Here is a 14295-nt window from a genome sequence, read left to right as displayed (position 1 = left end):
TCATAAAAATACCGTGTTTTCTCGGATTTGGTCGCCATCCTTCACCACAACTCCGCCGGGCGATTCGCACAGGAAGAGCGGAGGGAGCCGCGGCGCCAATGCCGGTGGGGGATGATCGCCCTCGGGGATGGTAAGCCCTCCGCGACGTGGGCATGAACGGAGAAGAGACCGGGGGGGGGGTGGAACGGAATGGGAGAAGGGGGCCGTGGAAGGGTGGGAAGTCGGCGCTCGCTCCTTGCATTTTGTGAGAATCTTCGGAGGAAGTGAGCAAACAGCGTGAAGGTTCGATAATCTATTATGGTCTTGTGTGAAAGTCCTTGATCTTAAGCAATCGGAAGGGATGACAGGGAATGGGAAAAGGAGAGAGGTTTGGAAAGGAGGGAGGCCAGGATATTTTTTGTCGCGAGGGTATTATAGAGCCCGACGTCAGTTTTATATTTGAGGGAAAGTTTAAGCGTGAAGGGAAGCTTGTGTGCCGTGTATTGATGGATCGAAGGTTTTGGGTCGAAGGAAGGAAAAGATATTTCTCTTTCATGTGGCATTCTTTCATTCTTCGCGATTTAAAAAATGTACCCACTTACTGTAGGTAATATTTAATGAAGGTATCCAAGTGAGAGGTAGAGTATTAAAGAAATGGAAACTTTTATTCAGACAGGAATTTATCTAGTAATGCTGTATTTTCCAAAGTTTTGTATGCTGTCATTTTTTTCAGCTGAAGAACATACTTTTAGGAATGGTTACCTGGGAAGAGATTATAATAGTGTGGTGATGGAAAATGTAAATAGCAAGGTCTCCAACTTTCGTGTAGTAATTTTACTCTTTTTGAGCTATAATTTCGACCGGCTAGACCAATTTAAAAACGGCATTAATAATCCTCTTGCGTTGACATCAAATGATTACAGCATTTAAACAATTATTCGAAAATTTGCGAATGGCAGAATGTAACGTGAATGAAAAACATAAATGATTTACTATTGCCTAGTGGTCAAGTTTAAGAATGAAAAGGTAAATAAAATTATTATTATTTTTAAATTCACGTGTTAGGAATTTTTAGTTTGAAGCGAGACTATCTAAACTTCCAGAAAAAGAACTTTTTTCATAGGGTCACCATAACTAACACTATGTAGTCACTTAATTATTTAGTGATTTACACTAGTTCCTACAAGTTCATTATAATATCATTATAAAAATAGTAATAATTTCGCCTCCTCTGTGTATCTGTTTAGTAAAATTCATTGAAGACTAATTTAGAGGGTAGGAATAACAATGGGTCCCAAAAAGTAGGACAAAGTAGGCATAAAAAAACATGTTAATTGTATATTTTGAAGTGTTGACAGTGGCATTAAAACGTTTCTATCTTATTCATATCAAAATATTCAGTATTCGATGTTAAACTTGCGCCTACCCAGTTTTTTTATAAACGCATAGAGATAAATATTTCAAGATAAATAATAATGCCTCAAGTGAATAAAATCCCAGCATTATAATGCAAAACTTTGATTTTAATGAGCTCATCAATGGTTGCTCGCGATCCATTTAGATAGTCTGAAACGGCTGACTGTGAAATGCGTGCGTTAATTTTAATTGCCTCACGCTTTGAATCGTGGACTCGAAAGGCTTACGCTCTCGGCGGAGGAAGAGTTAAAGTTCATTTCCTCCGTCCTCAAAACTATATATTAATGCTCCGTCGGTCCTTAAATCGCTCTTTGAACATGGGATCGCGGCCGACGGCTCTCCTTCATCCACCCACTTCTCTCGCGGGGAGGATCCGCCTCGACCCGACAGCGGCTGTTGATCTTCGCACTCGGTGCATTTACATGCTTCCGTTTAAGATCCATTAATAATAAGCCGGGGCTCATTCTCCTTGACCTCCCGCCAACCCTTTCCTCCGCCCTTAATTCCCATCTTCTTCGCATTCCTGCCTTCCGGCTTCCTCTCTCTCACACACACACATACCACGCGAATACACGCACGGATTCCCTCTTTCCCCATTCCCAGATTCTCATCCATGCACTCTTCTCTCTCTTCTCTTCCTCTGCGTCCCCGTTTCCACTTCCCGGCCTCTTTCATACTCATGCCACTGTATCACTCCACAATCTCTCATCCTATCACAGGTTTTCTCCCTCTCCTCGCCTCCTTTAGCTCGCAGTGAAGTTTTTTTTATCATTTCCCCACCCACTGTTCTCCACCTTCGAGGTCTCCCTCCTTTCCCCGACTGCCCCTCGTTTTCCCTCCGCCTTTCACAGTGCATTGACTCTGTCGTTTAATTCTCTTCGCGCGTTGAAGTCTCCTCGCGCGTTGAAGTCGCCGTTCACCCGTCTCCAGCGCCCGGTCGGCCGGCCGGCCGGCTTCTACTTCCCTCTAATTAGCCGAAGCCGTGTCGTACAAACTCCTAAGAACGTTGGAAAAGCGTGAAAAATCAATATGCCTAGAGGTCTAGGCTCGACGTGCGATTCGTTAGTTTGGAACATTTGGGGGAAAGGAATCCAAGCACTCGTAAAATGAATCAATCGGCTGGAAGTGAAGAATGCTTTCTCAATTGATGACGGAAACTTAAAGGGCCTTGAACCTTATTTATTTCTTTTTTTATCTCCGGTGTGGCCTAAAATCTTCCTCCACATTCGGAGTATTTTATGTCGGAATCATGAATTACGACCAATTTTATTTTATTTGGTTTATAAATTAAAGACATTTTATGTAACTTTAATTAGCGTTAATGAAATTATGTACTTTATTTCTAATGTCTTTAGATTGATATAAAAATAGTCTACGGATATCAATCTATTTCCTTAAAATTGAGGAGTTCAGTTAATCTAAGAGCATGAATGGCTTGAATTTCAATCTCGGCTTTAATGCTATGATGACTCTCTGCACTATTAGATTATTGATCACAGGCTAAACGAAAGTCACGCCTAAAATACGTATGAAGTTTATAAGTTAATTTTTAGATATTAAATTAATCATTTATGATCGCTGTAATATAATGATAGTCGTAGGCTTCCTTAGCCTTATTGCTGCTCGACTGCCACTTACAGGACGTTAATAGAGATTCAGGGCGATCTCGTATATGAAGGTCATTCACAACAGCAATTTACATTCTTAAAAGTGTTTGATGCCGTACGGCATTAATGGCATATGAAATAGTAATGATAGTTTATAAATTTTGATCAGCCTCAACGATTTTTCCCCTTACAGGGGAGTTTTAATAGTTTACCATCTTGATTTAAATCTTCACTATCATCAAGAAAACTTGTATGGTACTTGCTGTTCAATGCCAATCGCGGGAACACGCTATATTTTTTAATTGTCTCCTCGTTTAAACTGTGTTAATTTATTAGTCAATTTTCATCGATAACTACAATACTCGCCTTCGCAGGAAGAGGGCAATTTGAAATTACTCTTTGTTTTGGGTTCCTTGCCTTATAATCTACGACCCAAATGCATTCATTTTGTCTCGCGACTAATTGGTCAGAAATAAAGGAGATTTTCCACGTTGTCAAGGGAATTAAAAGGCAACACAAAATTCAATGCATTTCTGCCATTTCTATAATTTTCTCTGTTGGTGACTCACGCCCACATTTTGGCCAAAAAGATGACCTCCTTGAAAAGCGAAAGATCGAATCTAATAAAGATTTTTTTAATTTTGAATTTACGGTAAATAGTCCAGTCAAACGGGTCTCTAAGAATCTCTAAGTCACTAAGATTTCCTGCGTAAATAGAGAATGGAAAAACAATAAAGAAGAAAAATGGGCCACAAATGAGATCTTTCGGGATGCTAACTTATTCTCAACCAGGTGTCATCATGATAGAGCATATTCAACAGTGTTCTTAGTTTATGGTGTCTTTTGGCGGGAAAAAATACGAAATTTTATGCTCTAAGTGTTCACGGTACATCAGCTTAAAAATAATTATGATCATGTTTATTCAAGTAATTTACCAGGCTGACGAGGTTAAGCTGCATCGGTTGATTTGGTTTTAGTGTAAAAAGTTGTTAATTGTACATATAACTTCAGTGGAGCTAGAAATCTTTTTTTATTTGCCATTTTCTCTCATACATTTTACTCGTTATTTCCGTACTCTTTCCTTATCCTTAATACGATTTCACTCAAAACAGAGCCTTTTAACAATGTTCATCATATCTCAAACGTGATAATCCAGATTTTAAATGGTTTTGGAGAGGTGTGTCTATCAGAGTCCATGATTGCCAGGAAGCTAGCTGAGCTCCATCATCTCGAGCCCTTATGTATGTCATGAAGAAATCTATGCCCGAGTAAGGCCATTGAATTAAGCGTTGGAATTTTCACCTTATTTGATTTTTCTTAGTTTTTTGCTCGGCATTTTCTTTGCTTTTTGCTTGAGCAGAATTTTATTCTGTATTAATGCAATTTACCTGACTTGACTCTTGTATCTTTTTTATTATTGCTCTTTGTCCAAGTTTTACTGTTCCATATGTATGTGGCTATTGACCTCAATAATGTCTAAAATTGAGTAATTTTCGGAGCATGGTGCATTGGGGTAAAGCGGAGGAAATGGCTGTCGAAAAAGTGAGAGCAGAGAAAAACCAACGGCTTTCTGAGGAGTTTTTGCAATTCAACGTCGGCGGGTGAGCCAGAAAATGTCTCGCATCATTCCCCAAACCAGATGGATAGCACAGCGTTGCTGCTTTGGATTAGGCTGTTGGGTAAAAGAACTGAATCACGGGAGAGACGCTGTGTGACGGACGGGGCTGTATTATCAATAGTCTTTCACACCGAACTGAATTTGATTTGTTGAGTATTTCCGTTCATTATTTTGTTTATTTTTCTAATTATTTATTGTCGGATGGCCGTTCTGTTCTTCAACATGTGGCTCAAAGGAACGTCACCAAAAAAATCTTAATTTCTAAAATTAATTTTAAGCATTCCAAAGTTTCTGTGCCATTTTCATCCCGGATCCAATGCACACACATTAAAGGTGATAATTAATCTTAAAACCTTTCTGCTTGTTACCAAGTTAAAAAATGTGTGAAAAATGCATTAGCATGCAATTCAAGTGACATCATCATCATTATATTTCATTCCTAAGATTGGTTTCCTGCAGCATATCCATATCTAGCGATTGTACTATATTAGAATGTAAGGTAGGTCTGCATATTTTAGGGAGAATAATGCGGTGGTTTCCCGTTGCCTTCCACATCGCAGTACCGCGGCCGATACCGTGCGAGAACTTCACTCTCGCCCGCAGCTGTGACAGCTGATGCCGGGCAGACGCACTCGGTCTGCCTAATGGTGAAACTTCTGCTTTTCACGATTGGTTCAGGGTAACTTTTTAGTAGGACTTCATTTTTTTCTTTCTCTCGTTCCGAAATACCATAAATTGTGTACTTTTCTGTTCATGTGTGGTTGCCTCGTACCGGAAAACCATTAACCAATTTTTTCTAAGCTGAAAAGTTTTCGCCGGTCACGGGAATTGAACCATCGATCTTCAGCTACAGGCAGACACGCTATCTCTGGACTTCCCCCGCCCCCAATTCAAGTGATGCATTACCTAATTCTAATTGAATACCATGTTTTTAATAGGTTGATATTATCTAATAGGACCTAACATTAATTAGCGAGTAATGCCAGTAGTTTCCAATAATTAATTGGTTGGGCCAGTAAATCTAGTTGGAAAAATCAGCGGACATGTGTTTACTGGTAAACTACTATAATCTTAAAAATTTATTATATGGGGAATGAAGAATCAGATGTACAGGTAGCACTGATCCATTAAGTCAATATATCTATTTCATCAAAATATATAAAAAAAAATTAAACGAAAATTTTATTGAAGCATTGAGTAATTTCATAATGAAGTCATGTAGATATGTTGCCGAAAGTTACATAGGAGATTATTAAATGTGTCACAACAAAGAATCAATCCTCTGATCTGAATTCAGTTGCACACTATGCTTACTAAATTTAATAGAGATGTTTAAAGACAGCAAAAAATGAATGGAATGCAAAGGTTCAATAATTTAACAAAATTAAACCAGTAAATATAATAACAAGCGATGACGTTAAAGGACTAATCAATGTGTGATATCGGCATTTTACATCGTACACCATTTCAATTATTATTCTCAGAAAGTGAATTCTATTCTAGTACTAAATGCCTTGAATTTACTGTTTTGTTAAATTTAACAAAATAGTGGAGATCCAGCCAATGATCGAACACCATTTAAATTGAAACCAAGATAAATTTTGTAGCATTAAAACTAAATATTGTAGCACTTGCTACAAATGCATTAATACAAGCACCCAGATAAATGCAGCTTTTATGAAATTCTTTTATCAGGTATTGTGCCTTTTTTACGTAAGCTCTTGCCCTTCTTAATCCTCTTCCTTCCGATGCTCTTTAGAACTGCCCAAAGAATCTTGAATGGCTTTCAATGCCTTTTTGCAATTCTGGTGCATCTTTTGTGTTTAAATACTTGTGGGTATTCAACTCGTTCATCACCTCGACGGTCATCATCCCTCGCTCCTCGCTGCTTCTAAAGTTATGACCGGTTGTCCTATTCCCATACGATTCCGTCAGATCATCAAATGTTTTTGACACATTGACGTTTTAATCTAAGATGAATTCATTCAAAGCGAGTGTTATACTCCACGAGAATTAAAGCGGAGAAAAAATTATCACAATTGGGCCAAAATACCTCAGGCAAAGTACTCAAATTTTCTTATGCACGTTAATGATATCATGTGCAATTTCAAAGTCCGTTAATTCCGAGGCAATCCAGGATTCAAATACGATAAACATATTGAATCCTTTCCATCCATATAAGTTCTTGACACCCTTAGTTTGAGTAACTAATTTTGAGTCCATTATTACAATAATTTAAGTTATGCTTGCCTCAAGTTGAGCCTAACAACTAGGTTCTTTCAGATGCTATTAATTCGCATTTCCGGCTCAAAGGTGTGAATTATAAATGTGTAAATATATTCACAAGATATTTTGCTTCGTCTTTTCCATTAAATCTTTGTTCTGAAGTTTTTTTTATAAAAAATGGGTCTCGGACTTCATTTTCCGAAAGGAGAAAATATAATATCTGTGATAAATATTAAACTTTTCTGGCAACTGATGGATTCTCGCATTACTATTATGATGCTCTTTGATATCAAGGGAAAATGAGAGTCCCATCGCCCTTTTTGTAATTAATTTTCTTCGTATTGAAAAATTTCTGAGTATTACTGGACTGTCCATGATGATAGGTTCCACGTGACAAGACAAGCCATCCCATAATTGTAGGGTTGTCAAGAACTCCCTCCGATCAAATTTATGGTTACGTGACTAGTGCAGTCATTTTTTTAGCAATCATTTCTGATGGAACGAAAATTTATTGCTCACTATCACAGTCGGGGGAGGGGCTAGATGGAATGAAAAAAATCTATTGCCATCCAGTAATACCCTCCTGAGGAGAGCTGCTTCTTTGAGATATAGTAATCAATTCACTTGCCCACCAACTATGTTTTTACTCCGAATTCAGGGATCTCCTGTCTCCTTTTTTAATGTGTATGGTGCATAAGCGTCGTGGGAAGAATCCTCTCGTGGGCCGATTGATCAGACACCACCTCTCTCAAGGAAAGCCGCTCGTGAGAGTTTTTCGAACCTACCTCTTCCCCCATATTAAATGATCTCAGTATTTAATTTCCTTCTGAAGGTACCTCCTGTTAGGTGCTAAGCAGGAAAAAATAACAAATAAAACATATGCCTCGTTTAGCGAAAATGCATTTGTATTCCGCATCGGCTTTTCTTATACTCCAACTGATGTTAGATAACACATTTTTCATTCCATTTACTGCAGCTTGACTCTTGTATTTATCTGACCCGTAAAAAACGCTTCCATATTGTGCCAAAGAGCCAGAACATATGCGGGTACATGAATTTCCCTTTAGAACTCTTTCCATCGTTAACTTTTTGGAGTGATAAGTGATTGTAAACATTTTTGCCATGATTTAGGCATAATATTGAACGATTCCTCACATGTGGTTTTCATTGCTCCTTAACCCTCTGGGATTTTTATTAAATCTAACCCTAGAGTAGGATAATTAGCACGCCAATTTTCTTACCATCCTTTCCCATCCAACCCCCACTTCCCAATCCCAATCAAAAATCACACACTTGACAAACCAGAGTGCTTTTCTCAGCTTGAGCGTGCAACCGACAGCGACTAAAACAAAAAAAATATGTTTGCTCACTCGGATTCTCGGTAGTGATTGGATTCTGTTGGCTATGAAATTTAACTATCATTCTTGCCTTCCACTTTACTCTGTTTCCTAATACTTGATCTCGTCCAAACCTCTTTCAGAGAGTAGACTCGTAAGCCTCTCTTTGTGCACACTCCACTTCGTCTCAATTTTCCACCTATCCTTACCCCACACCACACTTAGGGCAACATCTTGACCACATTATTCGAAAATATCCGCAAACATTCCGCAATGGGAAAGTATACGTTGCTTGAAACCGGTCTTAAAATGCAGTTATAACATGTTTGGAAGGATCATGATATGTTCACCATCCCATTAAAAATAAAATAAAAATTACACCTTTTGTCAGATCAATCCAATCTTTATCTTTTCGTCCTCGATGGTTCGATAACGTCGTCCGCTACGTTTGTTTCTCTCCAGTTAAACGTGGCTCCGTGATTGAATCACGTTTGTTCTGGTCACCTTCCATCATTTCATGCAGTAAAAATTCTTCATTTTACACCTCCGGAGAAATGTCAATCAGAGTGTGGGAGCTCTAGAATCACAAGGTCACCTTTAATTATTGTGAATTTCGGCTCAAACAGCACTTATGAGCGTAATCATTGCGCGTTCTTCAAATAATTTACTTTCGTAATACTTCATCATTCCGCGCACGGTCTGTCTCTCACGTTCAACCTACCCTCTTCCCTTTATCGCTCCATCCACCGTTCTCTCTCACGCGGCTCGTTCTTCGAATGCCAAAAAAAAATCTCCTACCTTTTGGCTTCCTCTTAATTCCTCCCTCGGACTTTTGTAATTTTCTCCCTCGCTCTCCGTTTCCTTTCGTGAGATGTATAATTGTTTTTTCATGGGACAAATATGGTATGGTTCCCATACCGTGGGACTAAATGAGCTGAACCTCTCATCAAGCTTTTTGTCTTCACGTACTAATTCACTACGGTACTAAATTCAGGAGCGCTAGCCGTGAATTATGACTTGTCATTCGGACGATTTTTATTCACCCTCTCATTATTCATCCGCAGATACAATAAAACCACATAACAACTATTTTACTAGCCCCGCGAAAAAATATAACACCGGATGATGCCTTATCTCTTCCCTCTACTAATTTCGAATCGTGCATGGGAAATTAAGTTGTTCTCCACAACAATATTTCATGTAATTCTCCGGAACATCTACTTTTATTACAATGAAGCTAACGAGTTGAAGCACAATATTATTATAATGGGGACTTGTATTTACAAAATGCAGAATTCCCTTAACGTTTTACATTACTCGCGTTTAAAGTAATGAGCCTGATTTAATAATCAGGTAATAATGTCCTGGATATTCTTTAATTAAAAACCGTTTAAGTAATTGAGTGTAGATAAGTCGTAAAAGTGATTTTATCACTATATTAATGTGTTATTTGTGGTCATCCCGACTGAAATTTGATCTGATCACACTAATTTCTCTTGGAAAAACTTTTATTTATGATTTGCCTGCGGATACACGAGTTATTTTCGGAAAAAGGTTATGACACTGAATTTTATCCTTAAGAGTCGAACGATATTTATGGCCTTGTAGCGGCGACTATTAGTCTGTGGTAACTCGATGACATTATTCATAGAACTTGAAGATCAAATTTATAGCAAATACTTCATATTCTTGTCCAGCCCAAGGCATCATGTCATCTCCACGAGCTTCTTTATGGCCTTCCGATAGTAGATATCCTCTGAATAATCTGCCCTACCTCATAAAACCTGTGTAGATTTTATCTGATAAATAATGAACAGGGAAAACATGTTGGCAGACGAAACAAGAATCTCGCATTGAAGAAATGCTGTTATCGGTTGTTCATCCGTATTTAGTGCTGCGGGAATCTTTTGTTGATGTCATTCATCTTGGTGATGCCATTCACCTTGATGTTGAGGAAGTTACAAGCGAAATAATTCATAATTATTTGTGGTAATGAGTTCGTTATTATTTTGTGAGAGTCGTAGATCTAATGAATGAAAAAATTAAGTTTTAGATGCGTGAATATGATTAACTTGAACACCTTAATGAGTCCTCAAACTTATCATGGAGCAATTTCTATTACATCTTCTTTTAATTCTACCGGTCTGCGATACGCCGACATCCATGAAACTCTTTCAGTCAACTTTACTCGGTTTTCATTTCATGTTCCCTGAAAGACGGACCTGTCCTAGCAGGGTGTGAAAATGTTGTGCTCCCTAGGTGACGATCGCACGTGTTAGAGAACCCTGAAAGTTTCAGTTGCTGGGAGGGGGGACAGTGAATCTCGGACTCCAATCTTTTCCTCGAGCGACCCCTTTCAAATGTTTTCGCCCGCGAGCCGCATTTTCCCGAGCAGCGTCCTAGTAACGCCCGTTTAGTCAAAGCAACGCCTTCCGTTGCTCATCTGTCGCCCTCGTTAACAAGGTTGCATCGAAAGCCACCTCTCCTTGAGAATACTTTCCCACGGTTTCCCATGGCGAGGGGTTTACGCTGAGAACCTCGTCACAAATGGGAAGCATCGTGAAGTAAATCATCCTTAATATCGCAATATGTAAGTGTCCAAGTTCAAAAACTTATCAGCTGGTATACTTTAGTTTAAGTCAAGTATGCGAAGTTCTCATTTCTAAAGAATGCCAGTTAATGACTTCCTATAAATCTTTCTCAGGGCTCCCTTATCTGCGTTTCTACCAAAACACGTTACATGTCAAGGCATCTATCTACCTGTGTGAAGAGTCTTTTGAAGAAGATAGTTAACTTGTTCTCAATAAAAATCATTTTATTATACATAGGAATAACGATAAATTGGATTTTGAAATAGTAGACCTCTATTGAAAACCGAGGGTTTAGAAATAAACGACTGGTGTATTGGCATATAAACGTTGAATGAACGTTTCAGGAAAAAAATGCTAGATGTAAACCGAGGAATTTCATTCAAGCACTTCTATTGTTTTCGGATTTCCGTGCAATAATGACCGAATAAATGTGTAGGTCTTCGGATTCAATACAACTGTTTTGATTGCTCTTCAGCTTTGCATGGAATCCTGAAGTTTATTAAACAATAAGTATAGATTCCGTGAGTGGAATAAAGTGCAAAAATGAAAGCAAGCTGCCTTCCGATGGATATTAACTAATGCCGGTGACAAACTAATTAAATCTTTGGAATCAATTACTCATCCGGGTTGAGATGGCGAAGAACGGAATTTGATTTTTTTCATGAGTAGCACATAAGTGTATTTTTAATAAATACGAAAATAAACAAACTCTGATTGAATTTCTCCTTAGGTAAATGTTTCTTGAAATTGCATAACCATAATGTTGGACATTAATAAAACTAATAAAATGGTCTGAAATCAAATTAAGAGGCAATTTTTCAATAAGAATAGGCAAATACATTCTTTAGAAATGGTGATAGTGTATCTGTCGAGACAAGAATATCACTAGCGACGTAAGAAGCAAGAGGAGTAAAGCAAGCAGCTTAGGGATGGTGAAGAAGGCCTTTAATCCAAAATAAACAACTACTAACGATAAGTAATACTTGCACAGGCATAAGGAAGAGACTAAAATGGCATATAATTGGTGTCTAATTTTATAAATCTGTGAGACATAGACGACAGGAGGAGAGTAAAGAAGATCAGATACGATGGGAATTTGATGACTCCGAAGGATGAAGGAAATGAAGTGGAGTATCAATTAAGGAAGTGCTTATGTTTTAAGTGTGTAAAGAGAATCCTCTGAAGGAAACTTGAACGAATGAGAGAACTGGACATATCCTGAGGCACGATAATTTATTGGATGAATATGAGTAACATGTTGAAAGACACCAGAATAGGGGACCAAGAAAGACTAAAAAAAACAGCAAGTAATGAAGCATCTTGTAGAATTGCAACAGACTATTCATAGGATTGATACCTCGTGATGATAAACTGTGGCTACAATGTTGTTTTTTATCCTTTTGTCTTAAATTTTTGTATGGTTCTCTGAGACTCTTAACCTGTGCTTTGCTGGGATCACTTTGACAAATCCAATTTAGAAGCACATTCAATGAATTGTGATACTGAGGTCGTTTGTATCACCCACGCACTATTCACCGTGAAAAAATGGGGGTAAACGGGTTGTTGATGAGGCGAGAGAAGGAGAAGAGATTTCCCCGGGGTGCTTCCAACATGATCCCGTGTGGATATACATGTAACCTTTTGCGTCGCTCGAGCTGACGGCTCCAGTAATCCATGGGCAGGGAGTCCTCGCTCCCCACTCAAACATCGCCCTCCTACTTTTAATTACTCGCCGGAAGGTGTGACTTTCAAATTTGGTGTCCATGTAGAACGCTGGGCCACCAACGGGCACCACAAGAGATCGCGCTCGATCCCATCCGTCCTCTCCCCCACTCCGAGAGCTCTCTCTCCCCCGTCACTCGCTCCAATTTCGTGTCCCCTGAAGATTATCATCACTCTCCAGCAGGCGAACCCTCGCATCCCCACCTCCCCGGTCGCCGATTTCACTGTGGAAATGCCCTGAGTCACCCGGTTGGCACGCCCGCCTTTCCTTCCCCTCTCCTCCCAGTCGGCCATCCGTCCCTAATGCCCCTGATCAATCAACTTCATTAGCGTGCATAATGTCCTCGTTCGGCTGCGATTGTTGATGCCCGTCCCGTGCAGTCCGACTTCCCGAGTCTGTTCGGTCTGAGAATTGGGTCAATCAACCCGTTTTCTTTTTGTCAGTTTGTTCCGAGGTTGGGCAGGGCGGGACGAGGGAGGTGGGGGAGAGAAAAAATGTTCGCCGAAAAATTATTGAAACGTGTGTGCGCCCGGAGCACATATCATCCGTCATCTCCGAAGCTGCTTGAATCTTTTCAGGGTTTTTTTTTCAGTGTGGTGTCTGACTCCACCGTGATTCAGACGTCAATTCAGGAAGTGACGTTGTAATGCTTTTCTAAAGTGGTGATAATGGACATATCATGTTGAAGTGAGTGCGTCAATTAACAGTTGCGAACTTTCTTGCTATATTATTGCTCGTCCGTCAAAAACAAATTACTAGTTCTTTTGTGTAATTTAGGTTAATTTAGGTTTCCATGGACAAATAAAATAGACATTTGAATAAGTAATATTGACCTCAGATGAGCAGGAAAGCAGATTAATGCACTTTCCACCATAGGGAACTTTAATCACGATTCTCTGGCATTTTTGGGAGCATAGGGACCATCCATCAAGTCTTCATTACTTGCATACTGGCATTTTACTTTGGATTATGACATTTTTTTGTGGGTCGTAGTAGTTCTTGGGGTAGAGCGTTGGATTTCTGACCGGAGGGCCCCGGGTTCGATTCCCGGGCAAGGCACCCTGGGGACCTGCAGCTCCACCCAAGCTTTTGTGACTTTTCGGGTACCAGGTCTTCCTGGGAAACCATAATCGGCACAGGGAAAGGAACTGGCCCCCCTACCCTGATGAGTGAATTTTCACACCCCGTATAGGGCTTAGTACTGGGTGTACTCTACCATCACCTACCAAACCGACCTTCGGGTTGATTGCTGTGTGTATGACATTTTTATGTAATTGATAATAAATTAAGTCAATATTTCTATTCCGTCATAAGTATCTAAACTTTCGATTAAAAGTGTAGACCCTATCAGTAAATGGCTTCAATCATCCGAAATAATCGTATAGCTGTTAATAATTAAGCATCTTGAATGATGACTGCTAGTAAAATAATCAACATTAATTGTTTGACGTATATAGTCTTTGAATTTGTAGCATCCTTAAGAAAGCATGAATATAAAAATTCAAAGAATGTTGGTATTCAGAGAAATTTGTTTGGGAATTTTATGTATTTGAAAATTAACAGAGATTAAGGCCGCAGCACAGGCAATTAGAATTTCACATTAAGTTCAGTAGAAGTGTATAATCTTTTCTCCACACTGTTAGACTTTCATGACGTATTTCCACAATTTAACAGTAGATTATTTTGAATTAGAGACTGAATACGTTAAAAAAAACCGGTTGTTACCAAAAAATTTTCTTCCCACGGAACAATTTTCGGTGTTTCTGAATTACTGAGGGTACTTTTGAAAATGAACTGC

General features: G+C 39.1%; 1 protein-coding gene across 1 annotated transcript in view; it reads left to right on the top strand.

The window, feature by feature from the left end:
• LOC139694840 (serine protease inhibitor dipetalogastin) overlaps positions 1–14295 on the top strand; it is a 223421-nt gene that overhangs the window by 184577 nt on the left and 24549 nt on the right. The gene's annotated exons all lie outside the window — the stretch shown is intronic.

This window comes from Hetaerina americana, unplaced genomic scaffold (assembly GCF_022747635.1).
Source record: "Hetaerina americana unplaced genomic scaffold, ioHetAmer1.1.p SCAF_57, whole genome shotgun sequence".
In the NCBI taxonomy this organism is placed as follows: Eukaryota; Metazoa; Arthropoda; class Insecta; order Odonata; family Calopterygidae; genus Hetaerina; species Hetaerina americana.
Note: the sequence above shows the minus strand (reverse complement) of the source record. Positions and strands in the feature narration are given on the sequence as shown.